Raw genomic sequence first — 13759 nt, 5'->3', positions numbered from 1 at the left:
CCAGGAGAGCTTTGTTCCTCCTGCACAGACTGGCTAAGTGCTAAAGCGCTTTCCAAACTAAACTCGTAAGCTACGCATGAGAAGATCTGGATTTCCTTACGGTTCTGCTGTGCGGGGTGCCCAGAGGTATTTCTCCTTTCTTTTGCAATGTTGGCAATTTAAAGAAACGGAATTAAAGGCGAAAGCAATGTGCTTTGCCATCTGCGTTGGTGGCAGTGGTCACAGATTCTTACAAAAGCGGCTGAGTGCACAGAAATACCATCATTTTCTTTCATTTGGTGGTACGATACTATGGGATTTCCTGTAGTCAAAAGCGCTACAGACTATACAGTACATGGATGCAGTCAGACTGAAGGTATCCTAGGCAGCCTCCACGAAGCAAGTCAGAGCGTTAGGTTAGGTGCCTTCCTCTTCCACTCTCAGGCAGTGTTAGAACGCTTAGGCACCTTGTTTGTAGATTGATTTCACGCTTCCCAAAAAAAAGATTTTAGAGTAATGGGTTTGTATTTAGATTAATTTTTTATCCAAACAATGCAAGTGTATTGCACCCGTCTCCCTTCCGTACATCAAGAAATTTTGTGTTTCTACTGCATGAGCTTCTGGAGAAGGTAGTCTGAGGGGAGAAGGTAGATATGGAAGATGTCTTTCCCTTTCTTCGTGTAATGAAGAAAAAAAGCACAAATTGCAATTAGATAGAAATATTAAATTGGAACTGTTTTTGAAAAAAATAATGTGATGCTGCATCTGGATTTCAGGAGGAACACGGTAGCAAGAGGAACAAACTACCTCATAAGCAGACAAGCTTATTTTGCACGTAAAAATATGTTTACCTATTTAAAGGAAAAAAGGATAGAAAGTCAGTGGTTTCTGAACGGTATTGTAAATTGAATACCTTGTGTTTTCCTTTAGCTCTTCCAATTACGCTCTTTTAGTAAGTTACAGTGTAGAATTAATCGAAAACTGTTTCTTATATTCTACAATGAGACCACATTTTTTTCTGCAACATATGCAATACTGCTGTATAAAATCTTTCCTGAAGGTTATTTTGATATGAAGTGAGATAGGTTGGAGACAGACTGAAGTTTCTTGGGTTTGTTCTCTGCATATTCTGATTTCCTCAGGTGATACTCTGCAGGAATTTAAAAACAGTGTTTGACCATTCTAATAAGGCTTTGTTGTTGTGTGTTTCCATTACACATACTCACAGGTCGTTTCATTTTAATTTCATTCAAACGCTAAAGCAAAAATCATAGCCATTCAAAGGCTTCATTTACACTGTGAAGTGATAGGACAGGGGTAAAATCAACTATAGCCGTTAAGTCATTTCATTATACAGAACAGTTTATCCCCTAATGTCCCCCATAGAGGTTTAGATGTGTTTATTGGAAAACTACAGTGTGTGATCAGTTCTTTTTTAACTGGTGAGCCTGCAGTAAATTAATAGTGGTGACCTTTCATAATTTAAGGGTTTATTTTCCATTTAAAGGAGACAAATAGGAGTAGTATTCAATTTTAAACCACCAAAAGGTTTGTTGTTGTTGTCCATTATTCATTTTGGTTAAGAAATCTCATGGTGCATTAATCTTTTAAAAATACATACGATGCAGTGTCCTGCTCGGTTCAGAGGCTCCCTGTTCAGATTGTATCGGGAAGAACTGTTAACATCCAGACTCCTTATTTAATGTGGGAAAAACTGATACGCTTCTTCTTGTTCCTAACAAGGAAAGCAATGTTAACAGTTGTTCAAAAAGCACATCAACACTTGCCTTGAGATTTTAAACGTACTTTGTAAAGATACTTCACACTGAAACGTTAACCAAATTTGAAAGCTAGATCTTGCAATCTAATAAACACTGAGCTTTAGAAAAGAAGGAAAACAAATCCTGGTCCAAGGTTCAAGACCATCACGTGATATGTCGACTTTTATTTAAAAAAATACTTCCAACCAAGTAGCTAGCCTAGGAGAGTATTCTTCTAGGAAATGCTGAGCAGCTTGCTTCCAAGATGATTATAAACTGCATAGCTAGAGAAAGTTGTCACTATTAATTAGGTTGAAGTTAACTGTTTATTCCCAGCTACGAAGACGTACTGTGTTCCCTTTTATTCTGATAGTCCAGAAAGAAAGACCTCGCCTCCTAAGGGATTTCAGGCGCAAGACCACAAAACTTAATGCTGATGCTGTGATACAGCTCAGCAACAGTTGGGATTCACTTGGCTTTTAAGTGACTCTTCTTAGAAAGTCCAAATTACGTCTTAGTTTAGCCCAAAAGCAGTGTTTGTGCATCATTGTGCTGAAAGGAACCGGTCCAGATGGAAAAAAGCTGCAAATCCTTCCATTGTAGATTGTACTGCAACATGAGTCGCTTCTCTCCGTCCTCTTGGATAAGGCCCACAGCAGAAGATTTGGAATCCGCCTTCCTTGGAGGCCCTGGACTTCCGCATGCTTATGGGAAATGCCCAGCTCTCTGATACCCTCTAACCTCACTAGGAGTTCATTAGAGCAGCTGCACAGAAAGTGAACTTGCATCCATTGCAGTGCATGTCCAGAACAACATTTCTACCGTTAACAGGTTTGAGTCCAAGATGATCTTGCTCCTCGGTAGTACTGCTCTATGTATGATATAGTAGGTGCTTACTGCAAACACTTATAGCTGTTGGAGGTAATTCTGGGACTTAATTTAAAATCTACTTTTTTTGGGGGGGTGTAAGTTTGCATATTTGTTCTCAGCCTAGAAATAAGAGATTTTATTTTTCTAAACAAGTATTCTATTCAGTTAATTCTGTTTTCCATTCTGAAAACAGCAAAACAAGGAAAGAAAAATCCACAGCATTACCACTTTACACCAAAATGAGAGTAAAGCTGATCGCCTTCACCCCCTGCCCTGCCACATTGCTCATTGTCTTAAAATTATCTTGGTCTTCTAGTTACGCGTCATACCAGGAACTTTTAACTAGCAGCTAAAATGCTCTATACAACCATAAGGTAAACCTTTGGAGAACATTTTTCTTAACATGAGGTTTTAGTCCTAAAGCTGATTATTTAGTTGAAATCTTTGTTATTGTACACAATTTACAGTCTTTTGCTGCCATCTGCACAGAAAAGTTGAATTCATGGTATTGTAGCAAAGAGCTTTTAATATGCAGCAATTAAAAAGATTCTGTAAATCATAGTGCTGGTGCTGGCTAAGTCAGCTGACCTAAATTTTAAAATCCCACTACAGCCATTTCAGGAGTATCAACGTTGTTTTTTGGGGGGTTTTTTTGAGGTCTCTGATCTCCTTTCCTTGACACAACACTAAATAAAAGGTGACTCCCAGTCTCTCCCACGTAAAACATGAGCTACTCATAGAATCATAGAATATCCTGAGTTGGAAGGGACCCACGAGGATCACGGAGTCCAACTCCTGACTCCACCCAGGGCAACCTAAAAGTTAAACCACAGATCTAAGAGCGTTGTCCAAACGCTTCTTGAACACCAAGAAGCTTGGGGCCATGACCACTTCCCAGGAGGGCTCGTTCCAGTGCTTGACCGCGCTCTCCATGAAGAACGTTTTTTCTAATGTCCAATCTGAACTTCCCCTGATGCAGCTTTAAGCTGTTCCTCATGTCCTATCATCAGACATCAGCACCTCCCTCTCCGCTGCCTCTCATGAGGTAGTTGTAGACAGCAATGAGGTCACCCCTCAGGCTCCTCTAAGCTGAACAAACCAAGTATCCTCAGGCGCTCCTCGTAAGTCATGCCCTCTAGTCCTCTCACCATCTTTGTTGCCTTCCTTTGGACGCATTCTAGTATTTTCACATCCTTCTTATATTGTGAGGCCCACACCTGCGCGCAGTACTCGAGGGGAGGCCACACCAATGCTGCATGGGATGCAGTCTGATGTGCTGACTGAGGGATAACAAAGAGTTTGAGGGAATTTGGAGAATAGCAACTGCTTCAACCAGCCAGCAGGAGGAACTTAAAAAAGAGTGAACATACACAGTTAGATGGGCACACACATTTGGTTAAGTAAAAAAAATGCATATGCAAAAAAAGAGAGCTGTACGTAACTTCGAATTGTCCATTCTAAGAGTTTGACTAGGGTTTCAAATTTTAATGCCTGCTCAGCTCTTGTTCTCCCTATAAGTAACAAATGGGATATATATGTTTACATCTCCCCTTTCTTGCCTCTCTTCCAGTACCTGACATGCTGGGGTACCTCCCTTTCCCCCGGCAGTCTGTTTTAGCATTCCGTGCTTCGTTCTGAAAGAAGGAAACCATTCCTTCCACGTTTGAGCAAAGCATAGTCCCATACGCGGTAACAAGAGAGATCTCTCTTTTCCATGCTGTCTCGGAGGAGCATTCAGCAGGCAAACCAGCAGATCTGAAGCAGTGTGGTCACCACCACAATGGTCACTGCCTTGGTCACTTCTATCCAGGAAATATTTGAACGTGTGCACACAAACACCACAAACCGCCTCCCCCACCCCCCGGCGTGAATTTCACGTGGGAGAGAATCTCTTGCTTTCCTCCTGCATGCAGCTCTGTTGCGTTTCCCAGGTCTCTTTCTAAGCAAATTAAGACTTGATTTAAGCTCATCCATCCTTTTCTTTACTAAAATTGTGCATGTTTTGGAAATTAACCCTCTCCCTATTGAGTCCGTTTATGCTAGTTGCTCAAAAAGGATACATGGTTTCATGGGACTTCTTCAAATTTTTTTTCCCTTATAAAAAGTTGTGATTTGAAGGTATTGGAAAAAAGGAATTTTTAATCCACTGAGTTTATTGCAAACTACCTGTATCCTACAATTTTGGCCCGAGTGACACATTACCTGACACTCACATGTTTGAGGGTCTCCAGGGAGAATTTTTTTAGGAGTGATAGTATTTGTAAGACAAGAGAAAAGGTCCATTTTCATATACACCCAAAGATTTTAAGGTAACATAGAAAAGGAATGGCTGCATAATTCTAATACCACACCCCCCCCCCCCCAAAGGAAATGATTATCCATATCCGAAAGATACATGTCCCTCGTACTGATCTGGTTCTACATCAATCATGGTTATATCCTTCAGCTAACTTTGGGCAATATGCCACTATCCTGAGGCCATGAATCTTTCCATCGTAGCCTCTCTGAATAATACTCATGCACTCAACGTTGGCATCTTCGATTTCCAGATGTAGTTCCTGAGAACCATCTGCCGACTCTTTTTTTCCAAATATGTATGAACATTGAAATACATAAAGTTGAGAGATTATCTTAATTTCACTCGCAACTAACCTGTTCATTCGAGAAGTCTCCACCCTTGCCCATTGTTTAAGAGCTGTTGCTATTTTAGAACAGTAAATAACTGGTTTCTAGAAGGCACTCATGTTTTTCATAAGGTTAATATCCAACCACCCTATTAACTTTTTAACCGCTTCAGTTTATGAAGATGTACATTCCCCTGACTTTTCCCAGAAGTGCACACTTAACAATTCTGATTATCATAATTAATTTTATATCCAGGTATTGAGCTAAGACAGTATGTTTGGAAACCTACTGATTTAAGGAACAAAGTGCGAAAAGCCCAGACCGCTGCTGCCAGGCACTATACTACAGAACCCATGATACTCTTGTCTGTCTTCTCATCATCTGTGTGTGGACACTACGGATGCTGTATTAAAATAGGGTGGCTTAGGACTTAGGAAAGTATTATAGTAGCATAAAAATAAATTTCACTGGTACACAGTACAGTTCAGTCATCCTCTCACATGGATTGACCTGTCAATCTGATGACCGTCCATTTTGAACATTTGCCTGCAACTCATCTTTTACATTACTGTTTCACAGACATTTCATCTTACTGCCATGTTACACCGCCCTTCTCTTCTAATAGGGTTTAAGGGTTGCAAATCCATTTATTCTCTACCACGACACTGGATGTAGTCAAAACTAACATGCTCCTCCTTACTAGTATTTTTAAAGAAAGTCCATGCTTTTGCCCAGTCCCAAACACTTTCTTTCCTTGACTATTAGTCTTCACCATTGCGATGGTGCACTGTTCAGCTGTTTCGTAGCGCACAGTCCAAAACTCTGATCTGCAGTTTCTGTTTCCTGCAGAACAGACAGCAGCACATTATGACTTTGAAATCTCTTCCTTACGTACTGCAGACCAAAGCACGCCGTGTTTCTAGTCCCAGGAACTTTTCCACTCTCCTCTCCCTCTCTGCCTCTTCTCTGCATAAGGCGAGGCAAGAATTAAGTGGAGCTGAGTATTTGAACAAATCAAAATATGATCCAAGAAGCCAAGTGTGAGGTTCAGGTTCAGGCACTTAAAGCCGTGTGTGTACAATGCAGGTGTCTAAGCTCCCATTACAGCCAGCACGAGATTCTCTGTTGGAAGGTACATTGAGTGTAAGAACAAATAGTACCTACAACATAGTTTTAATCATGACATTCAGCCCAAGTCCTTTACTATGTATTGTATTTGTGTGTCAGACATTAAAAATGTATTTACAGTCTAACAGTACCAAACATAAGCACAGTGAACTCCATTAATGATTTCAGTTCTTTTTTAAACTCTTGGGAAAGCCAAGAAAAAAAATCAACTAGGAGGGAAAGAAAACATACATGGCAAAGGATGTTTTGCATCCGTGTCCAAGAAAAAAAAAGACAAAATATTCTCAGTGCCTCTTGTCACTATGACAACGTAGACACAGAGACACACAAAATTTGAAATGTGAATAGCAAAGGTAGAATCTGGGGCTTTTGCACAAGCCATTAGCAGGGTGGACTTACAGCCTCATCCTCCCACATGACTTTTGTTGCTTGTGGCCATGTCCTCAATACACAGATTAGGACTAATCTTATTTAGCTGACAAGGTCTGGACCTTGCAGCCTGAAGCTGTGGGGTTTTGTGGGACCTAAGCATCTTTACAGTCCCAGGTCTCTAGCCAGGGAATCTTCCTCCTTCCATGTATTCTACACTCAGGGTTACAGGCAGATCTCCCAGTCCTCCCAACACCTTTAACGGCTGTGGGACTGCTAACGAGAGGCCTAGCCTGACTCTTATAACCCTGAAAGGAAGGAAGGGAGGGGAGGAAAGAGAATCATATGCTCCACACATCACATATGCTTTACAGGCACCAGAAGTTGGAAGAGCCTGATTCTGTGCCAACCACCGAGGAAAACAACAGGACAGATTTTCCGTGGCCACTCCCAGAACAAATTTGCTAGAAATCTCACATATTTGCTAAATCAACGTACAGGGAGATGCTTGCCCTGTAGATTTCCCCATGCCTGTAGGAAACCGCCTTCTGTCTTGTGACAGGCCTTTGAGATTGTGTTGCTCAGGGAGAGCCATACCCAGCTCTTCCAGGCCCTTTCTGGAAGCTCTGCCGCGCAGGGTAGCTATGGCAAGCATCAGCTGCACAAACACTACCTGCTTTGTGCTGCTAGCACTTTCCACACAGTGTTGGTTTGATTAGAATGAAAAAGCCCAGAAAAGCCCTTACTGGATTTCAGAAGAATTTGGAGTTTTTAACCTGCCCCTTTAGAGCAATATAAATGAAGAGTCTTCCTCCACATTAGCTACGGTTTCCCTTAGTCCCTGCTCCTGTTGCTACAGATTTCCTGGTACCTTCCAATAGGAAGGCCCCACCAAAGGATTCCCCTTTATCAGTGGATTCCCTGGAGATAATTTTCTTCCTGGTTTATTCATTCCTCTTACATCTTACAAGACTGGAGCGTATCTTCACTTTTGTTCCAGTGACTAGCTCAGGGAATCATGGCAATAAACGGTAGAAGACTTAACAATGAATTACCTCATCTCCAGAACCCCGTGTGTCCTCACACAGGTTGTGACAATGCTAAGAAGTCTCCCATTCTACCATCTGTTTTTTAAAGCCCAAGCCTGTACACTGCTTTTTGATCAAAATTAGTTCAGGAAGGGCATCAAAGAGCAGTTGGTATGCACGTTTCTTTTCCCTTGTAGCTAATTAGCTTTCTTCCTAGTCAATGCACAGATTTGAGTGTCTTGTCCATTTGATTCCTCCCCAAGCCAGTTCCTTTTGACACAATTCCATTCGTTATGGCAATCATCCTGTGTTTCATCAAGAACTCTGGCAGGCACAAAAGGATCATCCAGCCATAACAAGCTGAATCTTCAGCAGCGCCCTTTTGATAAAAATTGAACTTGCTATAGGCTAAAAGGACTACTATGGGCTATGCTGGTATTGAGAACAGAATAGAATAGAATCATTTAGGTTGGAAAAGACCTCTAAGATCATCGAGTCCAACCATTAACCTAGCACTGCCAAGTCCACCACTAAACCATGTCCCTAAGCACCACGTCTACACGTCTTTTAAATACCTCCAGTGATGGCAACTCAACCGCTTCCCTGGGCAGCCTCTTCCAATGCCTGACAACCCTTTCGCTGAAGAAATTTTTCCTCACGTCTAATCTAAACCTCCCCTGGCGCAACTTGAGGCCATTTCCTCTCGCCCTATCGCTTGTTACTTGGGAGAAGAGACCGACACCCACCTCGCTACAACCTCCTTTCAGGTAGTTGTAGAGAGCGATGAGGTCTCCCCTCAGCCTCCTCTTCTCCAGGCTGAACAACCCCAGTTCCCTCAGCCCCTCCTCATAAGACTTGTTCTCCAGACCCCTCACCAGCCTCGTTGCCCTTCTCTGGACACGCTCCAGCACCTCGACTTCCTTCTTGTAGTGAGGGGCCCAAAACTGAACTCAGTATTCGAGGTGCGGCCTCACCAGTGCCGAGTACAGGGGCACGATCACTTCCCTACTGCTGGCTTCCCTTCTCTATTTCTAGAGCATTCAGCTTGAATTTTCAGCCATAGAATAACCCTGAAATCAAGGGTCTTTCTATTATTTATGGAGAGACTGCTGTTATTTTTAGTGAATTCTTAGGATTTGTATTAAGGTAAATATTTCATACCAGAGGAGGAGGAATTTCTGGAGATACTTTACACCATCAGAAAGCAGTGTACGATTGCACAGTGTCCCCTGAGCCTATGAGTCATGTTTGTTAATGTTCACGGTGGCTAGGTTTTCTGGTAACATATTTTGCTCACATCATGCAAAAACATGGAATTATGCAGCCTACCAATGGGATTCTCTAAAGTCTGGGCTCTTCCTTTTCCCACTTCATCACATTTCTTTTGTATTTGCCACTAATAAATTATTCAGCCCAATGCTTTATTACACTTATCTCAATTGCTCTGATTTTTTTTTCAGACTGCCTTTGTTTTAATCAAAATTGGTTTACATCATTCACTAACTATTGCCACAATTATGAAAAAGAGAATCATTGTCAGTCTATTAAAAAAAAATAATAATTTTTAATTTCCTCTTCCCTGTGGACAATCATTACTATTTTATTCTCATCATGTTTCAAAAATCTTCCTAACATACCCTGGAGAACTTCTCCAAATAACAGCTTTGAGGCTTAATTTTCTGCATATTTTTTTCTCAGTAGATTACTATGATTTTACGGACAGTTTCTGATTCGGTACAAGACGTGGCTCAGACCAGTTGCTCAATAAAGAAAGGTCTCAGATATTTGATAGACACAGTTCATGTAATCTCTCCCTGAAAGCCAATCTGTTGTCATTTTGTAGCCCCTTCAGACTTCATAACTGGCAGAAACAGCTCATGCTAAGAGAACTTCTTCCCATAGTGCCGTAGTTAGTTCTGTTCTCACTTGAAATACGTGCATGTAGAATCACACCAGACCGCACAGGGCACACAATAACAATTCCCTATTTAGATACATTTGTACACCTCTTCTTACTCCTCACAATTTAAAGTAAACATGTATTCTAGAGTGTTCTTCTGGATAAATTTGGCAACAGGCACGGGGCACTAGATCGGGAGAAGTTAACTCCTGAACTAAAGGTCCTTCACCGAAAATAGTCGCCTGTCTTCCCAACCTGACCCCCAAAGCACAGCTACGCCAGCAAGTCTCAAACACCTTGCAGAGTTTGTCCATTCATAGTCTGCAATGTCCGTGCAATAGATGAGCATGTCCAGCACCTCAGCATTTGTTAGATCCTCCTGGGCTTTCTCATCCTAGCTTTTGCTTGAGCTGAAAAGTTTTGGTTTTTTTTAAAAAAAAAAAATCAGCAAAACCACCCTCATATTTATTTACAGCACTTTCACACTGACAGAGTGCCAGAAATACAATGTACGTGCATTTGAAGGAGGTGCTCAGTGGTACAATTTTTGCCAGAGCCACAATACTTTGTTGGTCTACAATTCTTAGGAATCCCACCCCACTCCTATTTAGGATGGATATCTCAAGACACCTCAACCTCATTCCAACCCACCTTTACCTTCAGCTGTTGTAATGTGAAAGCACACATTTGCTCTAGTGACTTACTTACTTACTTTCTTTATTAATTTCTTCGGAACTCCTAAATGCCATCTGTTCTTGACATTTGCTTGAAACTTGACTGCTTCCCTGCTGAAATTCACCCCAGCTTCTTGGCATAGCTAGAAAAAAGAGAGTATTTTCCATGGAATATAGCATTCTTATCAAAGACAATGTTACAGTCATGAATATATTTTATTTAATGCAGAAGAAATAACATTTGTGAGGAAACAAAAGAAAGGCTATACATAATGAGATACATTTCTTTCATAAATTCTGATACTACTAGCCAACGCAACTGTATCTTCTCTTGAGCAAAGATTTCTGAAGAAATCCTGCTCAGTCAAAAAATGTTCTATCAAAAAATGCTCAGATCTTTTTGTCTGACTTCTCATCGCTTGAAACCAGTCAGTGCCTAAAGTTCTGGTTTGACGCAGAACACAGTGGGGATCGCAAAGGTCAAACCCCTCACGTTTCTACTAGCAAATAAAGCAGGTCGGGAACTGTCCTTTGGCACGGGAACCAGCTGGCACAACATGGCTTGCATATGCACAACTAAACTCTCTTATCTCCCGAAATAGGTCAGCTGCATGCAGACGGTCTGCTGGGAATGGCCCCTGGCCCACACTGACCCATGAGCTCTGCTGGGAATTGCTTCAGAGACTGCTAGTTTGCTAGGACAGAACCACGCTGGGGACGCCACAACCAAGGAAACAGTACGGAGGATGACCACGTGCCACAGTTTAAGCCTGAACCCTAGCCCTGTTTAGTTTACTGCTATAGGGGTAGCTAATAGGGATAAAGATCAAAAAGTGCCTGCAACACAAAACAGAACTGAAATCTAAATTGTATGTTTTATCGATGTCTCCCTTGTGCTTCACAGATTCTTCTTTCAAAGCTATTTTTGACAGTATCTCCAAATTAAGGCATCCTCTCTGCTCTTTCATGTCATCATTAATTGGCCCTTTTCCCTGGACAACCAACACTGAAAACATTCTTGTGAACTACTGAAAAACACAAAATAGTGATTTATCTGAATCTGCACTTTCTCTCTGCAGAGTCCCCTGTTTTGCAGTGAAGTGTTGCAGGGTCACTCTTTCCCACGGCACACTGCAGCACAGGGTATCTCATGGAAAACAGAGCATGGCTGCTGCTAAGGTGAGTTGATTACCTACTCACATCTCAGGTTCTGTTTGACCCGCATTTTGGGTTAAGCTGCTGTAAGAAGCCGCTAGATACTGAAACCTCGTTTCTGTAAGCCATTTCATGATGCTGCCTTGGGTCACTGGGCTTTAGAAAGCGCATTTCAGGTTATTAAGAAGGCAAGTGTACACAGCGTATCTCTGTCACCTGATGCTTTTCTGAAAATCAGATGCCTCTCACTCAAGAAAGATAAAGTGAAAGAAATACATGGTAACCCCCCTTTGTCCTCAGTCCTGGAATACTCTTCCAGAAAAACTTAGTTCCCGAAATCTGCGGTTCAATTATCATGAATGTAAACCACCACTGTTGCAGCAGGGATGTAAAGAGTAGCTTGAAAGACTGCTGACCGCCTGAGAGAAGGGACTGGAAAAGTCTGTGTGGTCAGAGTTACGCACACATCTTGGGTGCTTCCCCTGAAGCGCACACCTTCTCTGCAGCACCCGCTTTCCACGTGTTTATACATCCAGCACACGAAAGCACATGCAGTGCACTATTTTGCTTATAGGCAAAGTTTTTACTGTTTGGAGATACCCAAATAAGAAAGCAAATACGTGTTGTTGGTTGGTTTGTTATTTGGGGTTTTTTTAATAATGGGAAAACTAATTCACCTCCAGCTCAATTGTCCGATCAAGATGTAAACACGAAAAGTGCTGTTATCTTCATATACACATTCTGACAAAAGTAAAATAAAACGCCAGGAGCCAAACGCTGACATACCAGGAAATGTCGGAATCGAGGCTGCAAAACTTTTGCGTGGCTCAGCCAGATCCTACCTCTGTGCTTTCATTACTTTCAGTTGCTGTAGTTTCCCAAAAGATGAGGCAATGCTCTTACAGGTTGTAACTGCTTTTCCTGGAAATAACCGCTTTACCTAGAAAAAGGCATGTGAAGACCCTAACTACGACACTTCGTCCTACCTGGTGAACACCTGCTCTTTGCAAGCCGGGCTCATCGCTGCCAGGCGGCGGTGCCTCACCAGCGTTTTGCCGCCGGGTAGTTGAAACAGCCGCTGCACCGCTCCTCACAGGGGCGCCGGGAAAGCCCGCCCAGCCGCCTCCCCACCCGCCCCAAACCCGTACCCGCGGCCCCATTGTATGGCGGCATCGCCCACCTGTCGGTAGCCGTGAAGGACAAGCGCAATTCAGCCCTCGGGTTAACTCCCCCCCCGCTAAAAAAGCCGTTAACGGACCGGCTAGGTGTGGCGCGAAGTAAGGCGTTGCCGCCGGCTCCACCTCAAGCGGTGTCCCAACGGCCGCCAAGGGCCCCAACGAGGGGCCCGGTGAGCCGGGAGCCCTCGCAGGTCGCCGCGTTCCCGCCTTGGCAGCCCGGGTTTTCGCCCGGGCGGAGGCCGGCAGCTGGCGGCGGGCCGGGCGAGGCGTTACAGGTGCTCGAGGGAAGCGGGGCCGGCGAGCAGCGCTCCGCTCCGCTTCGCTCCTTTTCCCCGCCCCGCCACACAAAGGGCCTCTGACCGCCTGCCCCGGGAGCATGCAGGAGGTGGGGGTGCCGGTGCCCGGGAGAGGAGCGGAGCCCTGACAAAAGGCAGCCCCTCTCCGCCCTCCCCCCCCCTCCCTCCCCGGGCTGCAGGCGGGGCCCTGCGGCGCCTCCCCCGCGCTGCCTCCCCCGCGCTGCCAGCCATCCCGCCGGCCCCGGGGGGAGGCGCTGCCCCATTCGCCTGGGTGAGCTGCTGAGCGCCGGCGGCAGCGGCCACCTGGTTCTCCGGGCAGGGCGCCGAGGTGAGTGGAGGCGGGCGCCTCGTGGCCCGCGGGCAGCACCGCACATCCCGCCCGGCCTCCGCTCGCCCCCGGGGAGCGCCACCCCGGGGAGCGCCACCATCTTGCCGGGGGCAGCGCTCCCCCGCGGGCAGAGGGTGGGAGAGCCCCCGGGCAGGGGGCAGCCGGGCGGGCCGGGCCGCGCCAGCCGGGTGAGGGGCGAGCGTGTGGGGGCGCGCCCCGTGTCGCCGGCGGCTGGGCTTTCCTCACCGCGCACCGGCGGTGGGACTTCACCCTCGGCCGCCGGGGGTTTTGTCAGGGGGGGTTTCTCTTCCTTTTTTTGCTCCCCCTCAGTTTCGGTGGCGATAGGTCCGGGCTAGGGGAGGAAGCGAAACAAAGGCAAGTACGGTAACCTGCCTGAAAATGAACGAATAAATAAACAAATGTGGTGGGCGCTACGGGATGCCCTCTCCTCCCGGGGGGGGGGGGAGGG

The 13759-nt window shown here is 44.6% G+C and overlaps 1 protein-coding gene across 4 annotated transcripts in view; it reads left to right on the top strand.

The window, feature by feature from the left end:
* The first annotated feature begins 13224 nt into the window (after positions 1-13224).
* Positions 13225-13759, top strand: part of MCF2L (MCF.2 cell line derived transforming sequence like) — a 177442-nt gene continuing 176907 nt past the window's right edge. For all 4 annotated transcript variants that reach the window (XM_076360712.1, XM_076360690.1, XM_076360677.1 and 1 more), the window contains exon 1: positions 13225-13290. The gene's annotated coding sequence lies outside the window, so the exon portion shown is untranslated. The remainder of the gene's footprint in view (positions 13291-13759) is intronic.

This window comes from Aptenodytes patagonicus, chromosome 1 (genome assembly GCF_965638725.1).
Source record: "Aptenodytes patagonicus chromosome 1, bAptPat1.pri.cur, whole genome shotgun sequence".
Classification (NCBI taxonomy): Eukaryota; Metazoa; Chordata; class Aves; order Sphenisciformes; family Spheniscidae; genus Aptenodytes; species Aptenodytes patagonicus.
The sequence above is the reverse complement of the archived record's forward strand: the minus strand, read 5'-3'. Positions and strand labels throughout refer to the sequence as shown.